The following is a 17373-nucleotide window of genomic DNA, read 5'->3' as shown; positions in this document are numbered from 1 at the left end:
CTTCCAGTTTCATGTGCCCGTTGCTCAGAAGTGTGTCGAATCTCTAACTTCCTCACGCATGAAGCCGTGTTTTGATAAAAGTGCCTTTTTTTGGTAGACGTGGTCACCCCAAAGTTACCCGACGTTAGCGCGTTGAGTTGTGTTCGCCTTACTGAGCTGCTTTGCTTTGTGCCACCGCTCACTGCTTGCTTGACACTTTTTCCAAAAGGCTGCAGATTTTGAACGATGCGAGTGTTTGGTCTTTACAGACGCGTCTCTGTTAAAGGGGTCTTTCTGCTTTTTTATTCTGACTCTTTATTGCCAAGATTTAGTTTTAATGCGGTGTTTGCAGTTTTGTACTCCTGTGCTCTTGCTTTTGATGCTTCGGTCTGATTTTAAAGTTCTGTCAATTTGAAGCTGCAGCCCAGGTCTGCCCACGCCAAGGTCATGTGTGTTCATTTGTCTTATGGTGGGTTTTCCCATTCTTGGATAATTAAACGTGATTGGCAAATTCAGATATTTGGGAATGTAGACAATTGGCCGCCTTTTAATAATAACACGGAAAGCTCATCAAACAAAGTCGAGTTTACTATCAGTCCGTCGTAGGTGTTAACATGAAGGACCTCTAAAGATGCTCTTTATTTTTGGATTCAGTGCACACCACTGCTCTCCACTATCTGCTCACTTTTGCCCAGTCTGAATTCACCACCAATAACTGCATTTTTCAAAGTTCCCAACATGTTGAAGAATTTGTGCAAAAGTGGATTATTTTATTTGGGTATGAGACGTTGGAGGGTTTAGGAGCTGAAGCTCGCTTCCACAGAACTCCGTCACCCGCTATCGATGGCTCTCGTGTTTATTTTCACTTCATTTTTTGTGTTTGTGTGCTGCTTGGCCTTGTCCTGGTGGGCCTGTCACTAGGGCTCACATTCATGGCTTGTGTAGTGTGAAGCAGCGAGGGCTGCAGTGCCACTCTGCTTTTACATGATGACACCGATCAGTTGGCAGTTTGTAAGTTCCATGTGGTCCTCGTGTCGCCGTCTGTGGCACGGCTTCTCAGTGGTGTTCCTAGGGTTTCACTCTTGGTGGGCTTCTGGGTATCTGGGAAGGGCAGCTTGGTGCCAAAATAAACACAGACCTGATTTTGCTGCTTCATTGGATGGGCCTTGTTGTTTTTGTCACCATTGTAAGAGGTGGCTGCTGTTTGAAATGCCCGCTGTTGGACTTGATGTCTTTGCTCCCCATATCTTTTTTTTTTTTATTTTATTGATTTTATTGAAATCGCACAACGTTCCATACAAATAGAACAATTTTACAAGAATAGGATTGAAGACGAATCAACCCCCACCCCTGAGAGAGAGAGAGCGAGCATGGGCAGCAGAATAAAACTTAAACCTAGTAAAAAATAAGCAAATAGAGTAATGAAGAAGTAAACGGGGGGGAGAAAAAAGAGAATAAGAACAACAACATTTATTTCTATAGCACATTTTCATACAAAAAAGTAGCTCAAAGTGCTTTACATAATGAAGAAAAGAAAAATAAAAGACAAAGACGACATTAGTTAACATAGAAAAGGAGTAAGGTCTGATGGCCAGGGGGGACAGAAAATACAAAAAAAAAAACTCCAGACGGCTGGAGTAAAAAAATAAAATCTGCAGGGGTTCCAGGCCACAAGACCACCCAGTTCCCTCTGGGCATTCTACCTAACATAAATGAAATAGTCCTCTTTGTAGTTAGGGTTCTCACGGAAGGACTTGATGATGATGGTCATGCAGACTTCTGGCTTTTAATCCATCAATGTTGGAACATCACTGTGCTTTGAGTAGATGGTGGGGGCGCAGGCCACCACCACAAAGAAACCGGAAAAAGAAACAGAAGAGAGAGTAGGGGTTAGTACAGATTTTAGAGCGAATAGGGAGAGAATTTGCTTCCTTGGTGCTTTAAGAGCTTATTCTAAAATGTTATTGTTGAGATCCTGACAGGTTTGGACAAATTTCTGCACAGATCCTCTAAGTGAGAAATTTATTTTTTCCAATTTCAAATAATATTAAATATCAGTTACCCACTGACTTAAAAGGGGAGAGTTAGGATTCTTCCAGTTTAGCAAGATAAGTCTGTGTGCCAATAGTGTAGTAAAGGCCATGACAGTTTTTGTCCTTCTCCACTTTAAGCCCCTCTGTGAGCCCACCAGACACAGCTGTTAGTGGCTTAGGAGGGACTGGGACACCAAAGCTGTCTGATAGGCACTTTAACATCATTTTGGACCAAGATTTTTATGTGGTGCAGGCCTAAACCATGTGACCCAGTGAGGCTGGGACTTGATCGCAGCGTTCACAGGTTGGATCTTGCTCTGGAAACATTTTGGACAGTTTTAAGCGAGACAGATGTGCTCGATATATCATTTTTAGTTGAATAATTCTATGCTTTGCACATATGGAGCTCGAGTGAATTCTCTGCATCGCTACCTTCCACTCCTTTTCTGATATGTTGAGTGAGAGATCTTTTTCCCATTCTCCTCTTGGATCTTTAAAAGGGAGGGACTGTAAAATAATTTTATATATTGCAGAAATGCTGTCTGAGTCCTCGAAACTGAGCAATATTAGAGGGAGGTGGGAGATGAGGAAAATCGGGCAGGTTCTGTTTAACAAAGTTTCTAATTTGAAGATAGTGAAAGAAATGTATGGCTGGAAAGTTACATTTAGAATGCAGTCGTTCGTAGGATGTAAAGACGTTGACTATGTACAGATCTCTAAGTGATTTAATCCCAAATGTTTTCCAGACATTAAAAACTGCATATGTTTGCGAGAGTTGAAGAAAGGTGGTTCTCATGCTGAGGTTCCTACATTGGTTCATATTCTGAGTGAGTGAAGCACAATTGGGTTATTAGTATATTGATGATAATTTGCATTTATTGGGGCACAAACCAAGGAATATAAAGATGAACTGCAGGATTCTATTTCTATTGCAGACCAAGTCTGCATACTGTATGTTCGTCTATTTGTGTCCATGTCCAGGTTTTTCTAGCTTGTATGTTTCCTGCCCAGTAGTAAAATTGAAAGTTAGGTAGAGCCATGCCACCTTCTGCCTTAGGCTTTCGTAGGGTCGCTCTTTGGATACGTCGATGTTTTAAGTTCCAAATAAATGAGGTTATGGTTGAATCTAATTTTTTAAAGAACGATTTATTGATGTATATAGGAATATTTTGAAATAAAAAGAGAAGCTTATGGAGGATATTCATCTTAACAACATTAATTCTTCCAGCTAGAGTGAGATGAAGGGTTGACCGCCTATGCAAGTCTTGCTTGATTTTTTCCATACAGACTGAAATTTTGTTAATAAAGAGCTTTGTGTTGTGATGTCTAGCCCTCAGTATTTGAACAGATCTTCGATGATAAAAGGTAAGGTGGTCCAATCTAATATTGTGTGCTTGAGAATTCACTAGAAAGAGCACACTTTTAGTCAAATTTATTCTGAGACCAGAGATCTTTTGGAATTCTCTTAGTGCTGTTAGGACAGTGGGCACAGTATTTTGTGGTCTGATATCTACAGCACCATATCATCTGCATAGAGAGAAATTTTCTGTTCAAGTTCTTCTCTGATAATCCCCTTTATCTGATAAGCATTTTGAAGCATTATATCATCAAAAGATGCAGAGAAATTAGTTCATGCATTTGTTTTCAGTCGGCTAGATTACTGTAACGCACTCCTCTCAGGTCTACCCAAAAAAGACATCAATCGTTTGCAACTAGTGCAGAATGCAGCTGCTAGAATCCTTACCAGGAAAAGAAAATCCGAACACATTTCTCCAGTTTTGATGTCACTACACTGGTTACCTGTGTCATTCAGAATTGACTTTAAAATTCTGCTTATGGTTTATAAAGCTTTAAATAATCTCGCCCCGGCTTATATATCGGAATGTCTGACACCTTATATTCCAAATCGCAACCTCAGATCCTCAACTGAGTGTCTCCTTAGAATTCCAAGAGCAAAACTTAAAAGAAGTGGTGAGGCGGCCTTCTGCTGTTATGCACCTAAAATCTGCAATAGCCTGCCAGTAGGAATTCGCCAGGCTAATACAGTGGAGCACTTTAAAAAAACTACTGAAAACACATTACTGTAACATGGCCTTCTCATAACTTCACTGTAATTTAATCCTGATACTCTGTATATCTAATTCATTATAATAACTATTCATTCAAAATCTGTACTAACCCCTACTCTCTCTTCTGTTTCCTTTTCCGGTGTCCTGTTGGTGGTGGCGTGCGCCACCACCATCTACCCAAAGCACCATGATGTTCCAACAATGATGGATGGATTAAAAGCCAGAAGTCTGTATGACCATCAGCATCAAGTGACTCCGTGAAAAGCCCGAACTACAAAGAGGACTATTTCATTTATGTTAGGTAGAATGCCCAGAGGGGACTGGGCGGTCTCGTGGCCTGGAACCCCTACAGATTTTATTTTTTTCTCCAGCCTTCTGGAGTTTTTTTTTGTTTTTTCTGTCCACCCTGGCCATCGGACCTTACTCCTTTCTATGTTAACTAATGTTGTCTTATTTTAATTTCTTATTTTGTCTTTTATTTTTCTTCTCTTCATTATGTAAAGCACTTTGAGCTACTTTTTGTATGAAAATGTGCTATATAAATAAATGTTGTTGTTATTGTTGAAAGTGAACTGCCAGTGGTGCAATGGCGATTGCAAAAAGTAGTGGTAACAAGGGGCATATCTTAATCGTCCTTTGCCTCTGGTGGGTTTTATGGGCATATCAGCCCTTTTGTTCATTGATGATGTTGTTCTTGACCTTCTCTGGCATCTTGTTTTTGTGTCCTTGGTCGACTGTGACTCCATCCATTTGCATGCATCAGGCAGATTTTAGATTTTCAGGTAATGCCAGGGTGGCACCTGTCTTTGCTTCAGAATTTTTGAGTAATATACCAAGAACGTATTAGTTAGTGGACCTTTTGGGGTCACTTTGATACTGGGTGGGTGACGGTGTCCTTGAGTAAGCCTTAATGGGTGCCACACTATTGGTTTTGATCGGGTTTTTGTGCCATGCTTGACGGTGGCTGCTGTTGTAGGCCAGTCTGAACTTTGCAGCACCCCAGGCCTTAAACAACACTGCAGTAGAAAAGCCCAAGTTTGACTTAGAAGGCACAGAATGAAGAGGACAGTCTGAATTGTGGGTCTGAGGGAGGTCCACACACTGGGGGTCTCTTATGGTCGCTCAATAGCAGTGGGTCTGCAGTTTGGTTTTTGAGGGGTCTCCCAGAAGTCCCAGCAGATTCCCCAAGTGACGCCCACTCTCCAGCATTCTTATCTGCCAGCTGTGGTGGATGGCAGGGCACTTCAGGTGGTGCTTCATGCGTGCCCATCATGTTTGACCCCAAAATGTCTTCACCAGCGGTAAGTCTTACTGTTCCATCGTGTACCTTTACCTCTGATGCGTGTTTAACTTGAATTGTTGCTGCTCTGTCCAGTACTTGGCGTCTGCCATCCTGTGCCCTCACCTGTATTGTCTGCAACAGTGCAGTGCGTGTCAAAAGCTTGTCCTTGTGCTGTTGGATATGACGGCCATCAACTGACCCAGATGTGGGCGGCCATCACGGCCTGTGGCCATCCTGGCTGTGTCTGCTTGCTCAGCATCTGTCGCACTCTCCGGTGGTGTTGGTGAGTAGCACAAACCTTACCTTGACATCTCGGTGACCATTCAGGTGACGCCACTTGTGGAATATTGAAAGGGCACAGCAGCGTGTGGTAAGGGTGGCGTGGACAGGGGAGCGCCGTGGTTGGCAGGCCTGTAATCTCCGGTGGTAAGGTTGCCCCGGTAGTGAGTGGGTGCGTGTGAGCGAATGTGGCTCTGTCTGGTGGCTTTGACTGCAGTGGCTGTCCTAAACGAACGCCGCTTCTCTCAGGACCCCAACGCAGATTGATGGCTGCTCTTTTTTTTTATGTCCCGTGTTTACTTTAAGTCGATTCAAACGGAAAAAGAAGAGAATGAAGTCGGCAGGCCAGAGGGGCCGCACTGTGTGTATTCATGCGGGGGTCTCGAGAAGCCCGTAAATGCAGATGTCAGCGCACAACAATGGTAGACAGGGGCCTCGCTTCACTCTTTATTCGGGGCTGTCCGTTAGGCCTTTGACTTCTCTCAGCTGGCACATTCCTTTTTAATTGTGATTGGCAGCTTATGGAAATGACGGGTGGTGATTGGCAGGCAGAACGATTGTTTGCATTCCCAGAATTCACTTTGCTCCTCTCCGTCAATAGAAGCTGTGCCGCCCACATTGCTGCTCTTTATTGCGACCTTTGAACTCTGTCGCGTCCACCCCCCCATTGCAGTGTCACGTTGCCGAGTGCAGTTAGGGTCCCCTTGTATGTCTTTCTCAGGCACTTCTTGAGGGTGAAGACACACGTGCCCCTTTGGGTGTTGCTTTCTCCTTGGAGGGCATTGGCAGGCACACTTGACGTGAGTCTTAGCCTGCAGACCTCCATCTTCAGGCGCCATGTCCAGCTTTCCTGACTGTTTGGAGGACTTGGTGTGAGGCTGAAGTTCTGAGAAACTGCCAGGTCAGTTTTTAGGTGACAAAACAAAGAGTGTGGACTAAACATGCCAAGGCGGAGGGTGGCGTCTCCCTCGGTCCTCTGTCCACTCTTCTGTAGTTAATCCCTTGAATATGGCATAAGTGGTATCTTGGGCCCCTGCATTGCACAGCCCTGCTTTTATTCGTGGGTGGTGACGACCCCGTAGCTTTGCTGGCATAGGTTTCCACGCTGTGGGTGACATGTTTGGTCTTCGATCGTAAAGTCTTCCTTTTCTGTTCCTCCTCCTCGTCGTCTCTTCTGCTCTGATTGGTCTTTACAGCCTGTTTAGATTCCAGTTTCATTTGCTATCACATCCCACCCTGTGTATGAATTCTCACTGGCGCCATCCCCTGGCTGGGGACCCTGGTTGGCATTGCAGTATTCAGTGCTGTGTGAGGTATCTTGTCGCCCACTTCCAGCTAAATCTGTGTAGCAGTGACACCTCTCGTTTCTCCCTTCAATTGCATGGAGTTCAGTTTTTAAAACTTAATGCAGATTATCATCAGCAGGCCCAAGGTAGGTTTCTCTAATTGATGTGCCCGTGGCTGACCTCTAACCCTAACTGTCGTTTTCTGTTCTTTCTACCAGTGTTCCTCATCTTCCTCACGTCGCTCTGACTGCTTGACATTGCTTAACTTTGCCGTTGTCATCGTTTGGCTGTCCAGCAGAGGCTCTCTGCCTTGGGCACACATCCTGCATCAGCGGCCCTTTGTCTCTCGCTTGTTCAGTTTGACTTTACTGGTGACGATCAGTGGGGCGGATGATCCGACGTGGTAATGCTGGTGTGTGGCGATGTGCCCTCTGTGCAGCCCTGTCAGTCCACTCAGGCTTCACTTCTATGGTTTTGTGCTCTTCACAGGGTTGCTTTGGGCATCGGGTAGATGTTTAGGTGAAGTTAGATTTTTGGTTCTTTTAAGATGCTTGAAAGATTTAAAGATATGATAGAAGAGGACATTGCAGGCTTTAGACCGCTCACTCGACAAACAAGACAGACGCCCTCTGTCCATTACCAGTCTTCCACACGCTGCCCGGGCAGAGGGCAGCCCTGCCAGCAAGTTGGTGCAGCAGCTTCACCCACACCTTACTGGACTGTGGTGATGAGACTGTTGACAGACGGAACAACCTCAAGGTCCAACATGAGCATCCTGTGCCATGGTGGCTTGAGGAAGTGGACCAGAGAGAAGCCAGCTGAGGTAGAATGCCCCTTGGACTGCCCAGCATACCCAAGAAAAGTGCAGTGCTGTCCAGGCATGCACCATTTGGAAGGTCTTTGTTGAAGGAACCTTCGGGTGATTTAGGAAATGTAGCTGGCAACCAAAGTGCCAGGAATGGATAGAAGGAAACCTACATAGGCTTTGGCACTGTGCCCTCATGCTGTTCCACAGAGTGAGACGAAACAGTCAGTACTTTATGCATATGGTGACTTTAAAAGGGCAAGCAGTGCCCCGTGGCACATGTCAGGCAGGCAGCCAGCTGTGCCACCTTGCACTGAGCCCTTCGATGTCGCCCATGCTGTGTTCCTGCCCCCCCTGCGCTGCCTCTCATTCCCCATCCCTTTGTGTCCCGGGACACAATAGCAGGCCGAATACACAGAAGGCCTGTTTAGGGTGTGCAAAGGTCACTCGGCACCCCACTGTTATGCAGAAGTCTTTCACCTCCTGCGCAATAGAAGGTCACCCCAAAGCTCTGCCCGTCCAGCCAGCCTCTCAAAGTGCTCCCAGGTGTTCCCTCAATGGGATTGCTTTTCCCACACTGCCCCTCTTATTCTGCAGGCCGCCATCCAGCCCTCCCACCCCAGGCAGGAGGCTCAATGGCAGCGCAGAAGGTAATTGTTGCCGAACGTCGTCTTGTGGAATTCACCGACTACCAGGGGGCCTGCCATCCACGCCGGCACTAAAAGGAAACCATTCTTTCCATTCTGAAGGGATGCAAATTCACAAATTTCTCACAAGTGCTGGGTGGCTTAGAAAAGGCCGGACTAAGTATTGTCGAATGCAAAGCAGCGAAAGAAAAGGCGATGGGTTGGGGGGGGGGGCCTTAGAAACTCTCCTGGAAATGCAACATGTGACCTTTTGAGCATTGCCCGTTAGCAGCATGGCAGAGGTGGCAGTGAGCTTTGATTTATCACTACCCTCTGGAGTCGCACGCACTTCTTTAACATAAATACACGCCAGCCTAGTTGGGCCTCGGAGTTCAGTAGCCCAAATCTCCATCCTGGCTGGGTGACACATGCCAAGTTATTTGTAAGGGTGAGTAAATCCAATCTGACAGTGCCAAGGCGATGGGGCTGCTCCGTGCCGTGTCAGCGTTTTGAGTCCAAGAGGTGTGAGCGTGTCTGGTGCTAACAAGTGCCACTTTGCTCCTTTTCAGGGGAGTCTCGATTTGGGCTGAATATAATTTGCCCAGGGTGCCTTGGACGTGCTTAAGGGTACAATGACATGTCGGGGTCACCTCAGAAGTGTGTATCAGCCTCGGGGGTGTTGGGCATTTGTTATTAGAGAGCTCCAGACACTGAAGGTCTCGATCATTGTGCCAGGATGGGGATGAGAGCCTAGAGGCATGGCCTAGACATACACTTCACAGCCATGAATTGGCCTTGTGCTGCACGTTAGCACTTGGCATTGGCCACTTTTATACATGCTTGGCAGAGCTGTGGCCCGTTTCAAGTCCTTGGGGGTCTCTCTGGCCACACCACATATAAGCTCACCAGGAGCTCCAACATCTTTAAAAGCTGGGGACATCACTGAAGGAAGACAGGCAGGCAGGCGTGTTTGTGGTGAAGTCTCAAACTGCCAGGCTCACACAGTTCAGCTCGAGGCAGACACACAATGGCGTCTTCTGGTCAGGATACGTGTGATGAAATCGAATGAGCCCCGGGCCTGTTGCCCTTCTGGTTCTCCATGAGCCTTTTTAATCGTTAGGCCGTTACTTGTGAAATGTGCACCACCAGTGTGAGAATTTCAACAGAACCCAAAATGAGGGAAGAGTCCATCGAGAAGTGAAGCCTGATGTAGTGCTGCCTGCCTGGGAGAGCCTGTATTGGGGTGTGTACACACGTTCTTAACTACACACTGTATGTACACTTGGGCCAAAGAAGCTGAAAAAATAAAGAATAGTCGCGTAACAGGCACAGGTCAGTAACCACAGAGAGGACCTGAAGGAACAATGGCTCAAACTGCAAAGTGTTACTCGAAAATTGTAAGAGTCCTCACCTGAACTAATGGTGGTCCCTAACACCTTGCACAGTTTGCTTAACACCGTGCTGTGGTGTGGGAATGGGGACCAGTCACTGATGATCACCAGCAGCAAAATGGGGACGAAGAAGACACCTTGCTACAGTCACCGACACGGGCGGGCAGAACACTTCACACACTCACAGCCAAGTAAAACATCTTCCTGTTGGCACCTCGGCACACGTGTGTGTGTGTGTGTGTTCGTTCCCTCTGTTAGCTGCATATGCACAGGTCTCTCTACGTGGTGCTCACTGAGGGGTTAAGCAGATGGACCTTCCATATCAGCTCATCTCATCCATTAAAAGTGAGGCTTTCGGTGGTCTCCTGGACGTCGTCCTTTCTTGACAGAGCCTTGTAGTGCAGCCTTGATGTAGATGGACGAGTGCTTTTGTTTGTAGGATGTGCTCCTCTCTGTTCTAGGGGGTCTGTCCGCCTCCAGTCTGCGTAATTTTGCCTGTACCATTGGTTGGATTTGGGTGCATTTAATGGGTCAAAGCAGATGTTGCCATAAGTGAATGTCGGTGGAGTGTGTTAGCAGATGACCTTCTGCCCGGGGGCTCCATCCAGCTTACCGTTGCTCACTGCTCCTTGGTCATTGTCCACACAGGGATGGTTGCTTGACTAGCTGCTCTTTATTTTCTTATGTGAACATCTGGTTATCAACAGACTCTGCAAGCCCGACTAGAAAACCCTCCGGAGGTCCTGTTAATACTTTAGATAATTTGGAATCCATTGTCTCATTACAGAAGCTGACTTGGACAGGTTTGTGGCAGATGACATTTAATGTCAGTAAATGTAATGAATTACACATAAGAAGTAAAAATAGTCAGAAAATCGAGAGTCCACCTTATGAGAAGGATTTAGGAGTCATAGTGGACTCTAAGCTATCGAGTTCCAGACAGTGTTCAGAAGCCATTGAGAAGGCTAACAGAATGTCAGGTTATATAGCGCCTTGATGTGTGGAGTACAAGTCACAGGAGGGTCTGCTCAACCTTTATAACACACTGGTCAGGCCTCATCTGGAGTCCTGTGGGCAGTTTGGGTCTCCAGGCTACAAAAAGGACATAGCAGCACTAGAGAAGGTCCAGAGAAGTGCAACCAGGCTGATTACGGGGGGCTGCAGGGGTTGAATTATGAGGAACGATTGAAAGAGCTGAGCCTGTTCAGAGATAAAGAGGAATTAGTGCAGTGGATTGAGTTCATCAAGAATACGGGGACACAGTTGGAAACTTAAGGGTAAATTTCGCACAAACATTAGGAAGTGTTTCTCTACACACAGAACAGTGGACACTTGGAATAAGCGACCAAGTAGTGTGGGAGACAATAAGACTTTGGGGACTTCAAAACTCGACTTGATGTTTTTTTGGAAGAAATAAGTGGATAGGACTGGCGAGCTTTGTTGGACTGAATGGCGTGTTCTTGTCTAGACTGTTCTAATGTTCCCCCGATATGTGAACCGTGTGTGGCACCCCCATGTCATGTGACTCTTGAGAGGCCCTACAGGCCTCTTTGTCAGAGCGTCTTTCGAGTTCCTTTGCTTTGCTTTATCAGTGAAATTTTGATGTTCTGCCAGCAGTCTTGGGATGCCCGCAATGCCCCATGTAACACACAAGACTTAGGTGGCCTTGCCAAAGCAGTTCTGCCCTGTTTGTTACTCAGATGCCCATACCTGAGAAAAGGCTCACTTTTGGCTTAGCACATTGGAAGCTGCTAGATGTTGGTGGCCCCCCTTCACTTTCTCAGGTATCCTTGTCCTTCATCTTTAACATCTATGAAGTCACTTCCAGAAGCTTTAGAACAAAATGGCCCGTGCCATCCTCCTGTGGGCAGTGACTCAAAGCTGTGGAGGACCCCCTTTCTTGTGGTGGTTCTTTCATTTGATCCTACAATGAGTACTCAACACAACTGCAGCTGCCTTGTCCCAGAAGTCCGGTGATCCCAGAGGTGCTGTGCCATGTCATCTCCTTCTTAATGAACTCGCGTCCTCTGTCGCGCATCCCGACCACTGAGACGTTTGAAGAAGGCAGGCAGCGCCCACTCCAGTGGCCCCTGTAAAGCCCGCTGCTCCTTTAAAATACGGACGGCACAAAAGGGAAAGAAGAGAAAACTTCAGTTGGCGTCTCCCCGGCTTGGTGGCCCATAAGCATTCAGCCCACATCTCTTCCAGATAATTTTTGTTTTAATAGAATCGCTTAAAACAATTAATTACCAGAGTTTTTTCATTCCGGCTGCATTGGAGGAGATACGCTGGCAATAAAAAGGCATTTATTCGGTGGTTTCTGGAGGCCTGTTGGTTATTAACATGTAAATTAAATCATCACAGCTGTTCCATTTTCAATCAGAGCGTGTGCAGCCGCGGCCCAGGCGCCCACCAAACAAGCTCGTTTTATTGCACACACATTCATTAGAAGTGGCACTCCGCTTCGTGCCTCGCCTTGCCATGCCATGCCGCTTGTTCTTTTTCATTTTTGCCCTTTCTCTGCTAGCTTTGTGTGGCACTGGCCTGAAAGTGGCTGACTGTTGGAGGGTATTTGGTGTCTTTGTCCCCCCAGCTTTCTTACCCTTTCAAAGGAGCCCAACAGAGCAGGCCATCACGTCTGTCGAAGTGACCCTAGGAACTGCCGTCCAGTGTAGACTTGAATAACTGAAATGGAGAGTAGCAGCTGACATGATGGGCTAAGCAGTGGAGTCGAGTGGGAGACGCTGCTCATTGGTCCTTAAGCTTCACCCTGAATTTCTCACGCATGATGGTTGTGCTCGCCTTTTGATTCCGATTCACTTCCTTGTCCTTTCTACTCGTCACATTTCAAGCACCCGCCGTGCTCATTACTTTGATTCCGTAGATCAGGTTAAATGCGGTCTTAACAAAATTTGGGTCCTCATTTTAAAGCAACGTTGTGCCATGTGACTCCAGTTGACCAACTTGTGACTTAACGACTCGCTCCAGCAATCTGCCATGTTGGCTTTATCGGGCTCTGAGCGGCTCCTCTCACCCCTGGAATCGGACTGAGGGTCTCTTGGCCTTCACTTACCCACTGCCTCCCTTAGCAATTATGGTTCTAATGCCTGAAAACCGGTTGTGGTGTACGTCATATAGTGCCATGCACTTTGGGGCCTTAGTCATTACATTTCATGTTGTGTGTTTTGAGAAATGGACGTAGTTCTTAAAAGAGGAAACGAAGATATGCAGTTAACATGAGGAGAGATTAAATTTCATACAGTTAAAGACGGAATTGCTGTAAAACGAGGAGGACCTGCAGACAGTAAATTAAATGGGGCCAAGAGTTGCCCACAAAGTGATGTTTTTGTCGTCACCACCATGAAACTGAAGACTTTTGAAAACACCAGTTCAGTGTTGCAGGGTTGATGGGTGAAAATGGCCAGTTTTGAAAATGCAGTCTCTAATCGCACTCTGATTGGTTTGTGCTCCTTACATGGCCCTTCCCTGATTGGATCCTGCTCATTACGCCACCATTTTCTAACATAGCAGACACAGAAGAGTTGCTTGGCACAATTTGAGTGTGGTAGACTCTCGTCAGCAAACAAGACAAGGAGATGTGCACTGGCTGGGTGGAGACCCTGAACCAGGATGGCCTTTGACTTGGGTCCTCCTGGAAGGAGATGGTATCAAACTGTAGAAGTGGGCAAGTTCATGGATACAGAAGTTTGCATGGCAATGCTCCACCTGAAGAACATCAAAGCCCTCCGCCTAGACCAAATTCCAGCTGTGCTGCTCAAGTACAGTGGGGGTGACGAAGCTGCTGAGTGAGTGCTGGTGGGCAGAGTGAGTTCCACGTGACTGAGAAATGGGGGAGAGTGTTGGTAAAACTACCATAGAAAGGCAACTGCAATAACAACTGCCTGGCAAGGTGATCTGTGTGCTTCTTCTCAAGCAATTCCTACTGGTGGTGGATCAGTCTGTGAGAAAAGCAAGTGGGCTTCAGACAAGGAAGATCATCCTGCAAAATATGTGAACAGCAGCCACTCGTTCAAAAAGGTGTTTAACAGGGTCCACTGGGACTCGCTGTAGAACATCACAACAAGCTGTGGTCTTCAAGAATCTCTACCAGGACTCCAGCTGCTTCATGAGAACTCCCCTATAACATCGAGGTGGGTGTCAGACAAGGTTGCATCCTTTCTCCATTTCTATTCCTCCTTGCAAAGCACTTTATGTGGAAGGCGATGGTGAAACCAGAGTTTGGTATCCCATTGAAGGGCCACTCTTGTCTCCTCAATCTCGAGTTCGCTGACTTCATCGCACTGCTGTCACGGACGCAAAAGGAATTGCAGATGAGACCACAAGCCGGAAAGGAGGCTGCGAAGATCGAGTTTGCACATCAGCACAGAAGAGGCCAGGGCCATGAGGATCGATGGGAAAACGAAGATCAGTTTCACCTTGGGAGTGAAGAAGAATGAAGAAGCTGAGCACTTCACGTACTTGGGCAATGGAAAAGTATGAAAATGGACCTCCACTGCAGAATCGGCAAGATTTCTGCCATCTTCCAAAGACTACACTCGATCTGGTCTGTGCCGTCCATCAACGTGAGGCTGAAGATTACACTCAACACCATTGTCATGCCGACAGCCATCTATGCCTGCAAGACTTGGAAGAGTACAAAGTCAAAAATGTATTCCAGCGGTGAACACGGCTCCTGTGACCGCATCACCAATGTCAAAACCAGCTGCTGCTGTCTGAAAGAGACCGTCACGCAGTGCAGGACGCGATTTGCAAGGCATGTCTAACAGATGCCAGACAGTCGTCACCCAAAGACTGCGATCCAACGAGGAGACGGAAGGAAAGTTCTCAGGCCCCCAAGAACCTGGCAAAGAACATTCCAAGGCGATCTGAAGAGCATCAATGTCCGCATGGGAAAACATGGACTCCATAGCTGTTGACCAAAACCACTTGTTGCCTTATGGGGGCCAGTTGTGTGGGAAGGAAGTAAAGTCCTAGCTGCACAAGACGCTGATGATCGACTGGGTCAGAGGCCTGAGCGGGCCGCAGTCACCGTGTGCCTAAACCAGGATGTGCGAGTGAGTCGTCGTCTATGGCGCGCCACCAGTGCACTGCAGGTGCGCTCTGTAAAGTAATGAAGCCCGCGTCTGGTCAGGATTCATGGCGCTGCTCTCGCTTTACTTGGCACCGAATGTGTTAGCAAATCATGTAAGACACCAAAGCAAACCCCGGTTTAAAGTGAGCCGTTACCTTTACTCTTGTCAAATATGTTGCAGAAACATTGGTAAAAGTCCTTAAAAAAGGCCCATTACCGCAGGGCAGCAAGTCAAAGATGCTGGCAGCCCTAATACTCCGTTATCTCGCTTCTGGATAATGGAATGACCCCTCGGCGGCCCGCGCTCTCCGCCAATATAATAGCGTAAAGCACTGTGAATAAAGTGGTTATTTTTGGAATCCAATTGAAAGTGTGGCGGAGCGTCTGTGACAGGCAGAGGATTGAGCGAGGCGGGAGCAGAGCCCAGACAGAGAGGACAGAGCAGCCGCGCACAGATTCGGGGGGCTAAGAGGTGCCAGCCTGCCCAGACCAAGCGGTGACCAGCGGCCTTGGCAGGTGCAGACATGCTCCTCAGACGTAATGGGCGCCCGGCCGGCTTTGGTGTCGTGTCCTGCGCGGCTCGGGCCGCTCCATCTCGAGGGCTCCTTTCAGACGGCGGCCCCAACACAATGTGAAGAATCCAAAGAGAGCCTCGTCTCCCTAATTTGCAAATTAATCCATTTCAATTTGCATATCTATTTAAATGAGGATTTAGAAACCGCAAAGCCTACTTTAATTATTTACACTAAAACCACAACCCTGATCCCCAGCAATCGAGGTGCTTTATATTTGCAACATTAATAGACTATGCTAATTACAGCTAATATGGATATGCAAATTTGCTTAATGTGTAAATAGATTTTTCACTACAATTTTGAAAGGAACTGTTAGAATTTCAGCCAAATTGCTGTTTATTTAACAAAACCCACATAGGGGCGCTGACTAATGGGAGCCCGGTGTCTTCATTAGCATGTGAGAATGTGATTAATTTATTTATGCCTGCTGAAATTGGTACCGACCACGATTTGGAGGATTTCAGAACGGCCCCTGTCATCGTCAGGCAGGTGAAAATGAATTCACGGCAGCAGCGTTCACACTGATGTTCACGGGCACTGGATGCACTGCCGAAGGAGAAGGCCGAGGTGTGTTTAAGGAGGTGCTTTACAAAGAGACAGGGCTGGGTGACGTGTACCGTAGAGTGGCACAACAATTGGCACAGGCATGGGGTGTCCAGGGGCCACGGGCATCTCAATTGGTTTTGTTTTTCTGATGCCTGCCATTGTTGTCCTTCTCCGCACGGCCCCCAGTGCTCTGCTCTGCTGTGTACCCCACTCTCTGGACTGGTAGACCTGAACTGATGATCCACAAGTGGAAGCATGGACAGAGAAGAGATGGTGGCTGGTGAAAGAAGGACCTCCTGCAGCACCCCTTGTGGATATCGCTGGTCCTGTTGGCCTTGCAATGAATGGGTTGGCCAGGGTGTACCCAAGCGGCAGTAGGACTGTGTTCATGAAGGCCAGAAACCGAGCCAGTGCGTGACTGCATACAAGAGCCCACTGAGCCCAAATCCAGACAATTGGGGACCACTTCAGGGTTTCCAGCCCTGTCCAGTACGTGTGTTCATGGGAGGCCTAGATGGAGACCAGTGTTGTCAGAAATGGGAGATCAAAGCAAAAGCATGAGTCAAGGTCAAAAACAAAGAGCAAAGTTCGAATTCAAGGACACCGGTGACGGCCGATAAACAGGAGGAGGAAGCACAAGCGTTTTTAGCAGGCGACTGAATACAATTTGTTTAGGAGGGACTGGACCAGAAGAGCGTTTACGCTGTTGCCATAGCACCCAGGACACGCCATAACCATCACATGCCCCAACAGTGGACACCCAAAATCATGACAGTTATGTGCCAAAGTGAATGGTGACCACGACAGGCTAAGAATTACAGTAGTTTGCAATTCAAATGATCAGGAATAACGAAACATAAAGGAGAGAAATGAACGCAGTGTCCTGTGAAAAGTCAAAATGGAATGATTGCTAACCTCGGGGAGCCATCTTAAGGTCCAGTGATGTCTGCTCAGTTGTTAAGATGCCGATGGTCCATTCATTTCCAGTTTCTGTGAAAAAGCCAAACTCCCCCTGGGGTCCCTCTAACTGTCCAGTCTCTGGTGGCAGCCCCATCGGGGCATTTCTACAGGTGGCTTGTCAAAACATAAAGTGGAGCAAACCTTCATCGACCTGGGGGTGTCATTTAGTTATGTGGCTGACGCTTTCATCCAATTTAAGGTACAGCTGCTTGTGGTTCTTGTTTTTGCAATGGGAGCAGCGGCGGGTGAAGTGACTTGCATCATGTGGTGTCAGTAGTGGGATTTCATCCCACAACCTCAGAGCTGACGATCAGCGTGATCTTCAGATGACTACCTGACCTATGCAGATGGCTGAAGGCCAGTGACTGGCCGCAGTGCATGGTTTCATGATGTGATAACAAGGTCTGTTGGCATCGTCTGGAAAGATTTGTCCCATCGTGACCGTGGACG

This window comes from Erpetoichthys calabaricus, chromosome 18 (assembly GCF_900747795.2).
Source record: "Erpetoichthys calabaricus chromosome 18, fErpCal1.3, whole genome shotgun sequence".
Lineage (NCBI taxonomy): Eukaryota > Metazoa > Chordata > Cladistia > Polypteriformes > Polypteridae > Erpetoichthys > Erpetoichthys calabaricus.
This window is presented reverse-complemented; position numbering follows the sequence as displayed.